Source organism: Trichechus manatus, unplaced genomic scaffold, assembly GCF_000243295.1.
Source record: "Trichechus manatus latirostris isolate Lorelei unplaced genomic scaffold, TriManLat1.0 scaffold00159, whole genome shotgun sequence".
Taxonomy (NCBI): domain Eukaryota; kingdom Metazoa; phylum Chordata; class Mammalia; order Sirenia; family Trichechidae; genus Trichechus; species Trichechus manatus.
This window is the reverse complement of record NW_004444095.1, coordinates 5,458,470-5,461,941: the sequence shown is the minus strand read 5'-3', so window position 1 is coordinate 5,461,941 and position 3,472 is coordinate 5,458,470. Positions and strand designations below refer to the sequence as shown.

The 3,472-nt window shown below is 40.2% G+C and overlaps 1 pseudogene; it reads right to left on the bottom strand.

The window, feature by feature from the left end:
- Nucleotides 1-412: 412 nt before the first annotated feature.
- Nucleotides 413-1,679, bottom strand: LOC101356753 (histone-binding protein RBBP4 pseudogene; annotated as a pseudogene).
- Nucleotides 1,680-3,472: the final 1,793 nt, after the last annotated feature.

Below are 3,472 nucleotides of genomic sequence, written 5' to 3'. Positions count from 1 at the left end.
TCTGTTTCCTGAATAAAAATGACATCTTGCTATATTATACTTCATGGCTCAGACACCTACCTCACTTGGCTCTATTCCTTACCTACTCTAGCCTTTACTTATATGAGTCTGAAAAACTTGGGAGTATAGCATAAGAAGAAAAATAACCACACACAAATATTCCCCTTTCTGTGGCTACTTCAGACCTGGGTTTGTTTCTAGAAATTTCTGAAGAAAATTTAAGTCTGTGGCTTTGCTAAATCAAGTCTTCCCAGTTAACATTTAGAAAACACCCACTGTTTGGGCTAATAGCATTGCTGATGATACCTATAGAGGAATAGCCAAACATAGTCTGGTCTCAAAACCAGTGTTAAAATCAATCTCGTGGTTGAGAGGAAAAAGGGAAGTCTAAAAATCACAAGTACAGACATATCTAGGACCCTCGTCCTTCTGGAGCCACACTTCCTTCAGGGACTTCATCGTTAAAAATGTTCTCTGCCATCTGCCACACTTGCATGATATTGTCTTCTGATACAGAACAAATCATCCAAAGTTCATTGGAATTCCAGGAGAAATCAGATATCTTGGCAGTGTGAACACCATGAATAAAGAATAACTCTGGTGGCCCATCTTCTGCATCTTCTGGGGATTGTTCCTCTCCATTTTACTTAAATCCCAGACATTCAGCCAACGATCAGTACCACTGTAAGCCAAAACAGTTTCATTGTGAGGTGACCACTGAACCTGGAATATTTCATCCTTATGTGATTCAAAGGAATGCAACTTGAGTTTCAGATTTCTCAGATCCCACAAATCAACAGTCTCATCAGCTGATCCTGTGGTAAGAATGAATTCACTATAAGGATTGAAAGAAAGGCAGTTCACTTCAGCAGTGTGAGCATCAACTGGGTGACTTGGTTTGGAAGTTATTTGAACAAGTATCCCAGATCATAAATTTCTGATCATCAGCAACTGACCCAAATAGAGACTCATGGAGCAGATGCCAGGAAACAGCTTCAACTACTGTTGTATGTCCAGAAAACATGATCTTCGCATCTACCACTTTTCCTTTCTTTGGAACAGCACTGATGTCCCCATAGGCAGATGGTATGGTTATCTGAAGCACTAAGTAAATGCCCACTGAGATTTGGGTTTCAAGAAAGTCCACAGCCTTCCTTCTGATGTCCACGGAGATGCAAGTCTCGGTTGCAATCTCCAGTACAGTCTGGTTTAGAAGGGTGTTTGGTGTAGTCAAAAACAAGAACATCGCTGGTTGGAGTCTTTGCTGCAATGATGCAAAGGTTCTGGGGCATATAATGTGTCCTATTTACTTCTCCTTCATGGGTGATCTTGATTTATTTCAGTCTTTCCACTAACTGAGCCAAAACCTCCAAATTCTCCTTTCTTACTGTCATGTGACACATCAAACTGAGCATCATCATTAGGGAGCACACTGGCTATTACAAGGTAGTTTTGTTCATCTGACGTGTGTGTTCCCAGGACAAGTCAATGAATGGTGAAATCTTTCCCTTCTGGTCTGGTTACATCTGGAAGCCACTGTGCAGTTAGGCTGGGGCACTCCAGAGCATGGGTCATCACAAAAGCATGAAGAAAAGGGTGTTCTTTTTCCATATTTTGTACTCCTCGTTGATCACACATTCTTCCACAGCATCAGCAAAAGCTGCTTCTTTGTTGGCCATGGTGGGCGGGCAAGCGTGAAGGGAGCTGGGAGTCAAGCATTGCAGGAGCAGAGGGGAGGCCGCAGGCCCAAATTTTTCATACTTTTAAAATGATCATTCTGACTCTTTTGAGTTATCATAAGAGCCAACTCTCTTTGGTCCCAAGAGGGGGCTCACCTTTAATGAGCTCGTCCACAGAATTGTTAATACTATTTTTTTTAATAAGATTTCATGATTATATACACAAGGCTATTAGGGAACTTATCTAAATTAGAAAAGTTAAGCAAAAAGAATGAAATATGTGAAGCCCTTGTGGCACAGTGTTTAAGAGATGAGCTACTAACCAAAATGTCGGCAGTTCGAATCCACCAGCTGCTCCTTGGAAGCGCTATGGGGCAGTTCTACTCTGTCTTACAGGGTTGCTATGAGTCAGAATCAACTCGACGGCAATGGGTTTGGTTTGGTTTGGTTTGGTTATAACCCCATCATTCCACTATCCAGAGTTAATCACTGCTAATATTTTTGTGTATTTTAATCTTGTAATTATATAAGTACAGTAATAATATAGCTAAACGCTTTCTTTGTGACAGACCAATTTTAAGTATTAAATGTATTAACTTAATTACCCTTCACCAAACCCCATGTGTAAGTAGATCATTATCTAAGGTCACATGGTTAGAGGTACAGCCAGAGTTTGAACCTGGGCTTGGACCTAGGGGGCAAGTCTCCAGATCCTGAGTGTTTAGCCACTCTGAGCTGCCTTAAATGTGCATGTGTGTGTGTGTTGAACATGTGACTCATGAATATAATCAATACACAATTTAAGTATTTTCTACCCCACAGCTGCTTTAAAACCCAATCAAGAGAGTAAGTGGGATAATCTTCCCTTGCCACTGGATGGATATTTTGGGTAATTCTGTAACTTATTTTTTCCAATGAAACATCTCTTTAGGAAGCCCCAGTCCCAACACATACCCTCTGTTTGAGTCAAGATCTTCTTCTGCCTGTACTACTCTATTCAACCCTGAATTTTATCAAACATCAAATATATTTTTTTACATTTTTTAAATAGACCTTATTTTTTAGAGCAGTTTTAGGTTTACAGAAAACTTATGCAGAATGTACAGTACAAACACCTCCTCTCCCCCTGTATACTGTTTCTCCTATTATTAACATCTTGCATTCCTGTGGTACATTAGTCACAATTGATGAATCACTATGAATACGTTATTATTGGCTGAAGTCCATAGTTTACTTCAGGGTTCACCCTTTGTGTTGTATAATCCTATGGGTTTTGACAAATGCATAACGTCATGTGTCCACCATGACAGTGTCATACAGCATACTTTCACAGCCCTAAAAATGCCCTGTATTCCATCTAATAGATCCTTCCTCCCTGTCCCCCACCCATGCCTGAACCGCTGTTAACCACTGATCCGTTTACTGTCTCTATAGTCTTGTCTTTTCCAGAATGTCATAGAGTTGAAATCATACAGTATGTAACTTTTCCAGACTGGCGTCTTTCACTTAGCAGTATGCATTTAAATTCCTCATTTCTACTCCATAGTATGGATGCACCATAGTTTGGTACAGGTGATTTTACAGCCCTGGAAACCTCTTGAGCATTCTTTAAGAGAAACCTCCTTCCTGCAAAGAATATGAGTCTCTTACTAAAGGATTACTATATGCACAGATAGTAATCAAGAAAACTCGGTCCTTAAACTCTAGATACAAAGACTTAACATACAGATTGTAGAACGTCTACAAAAACTGGGCCATCAGACAGTGGGCAATGGGGACACTCTCACATTAAG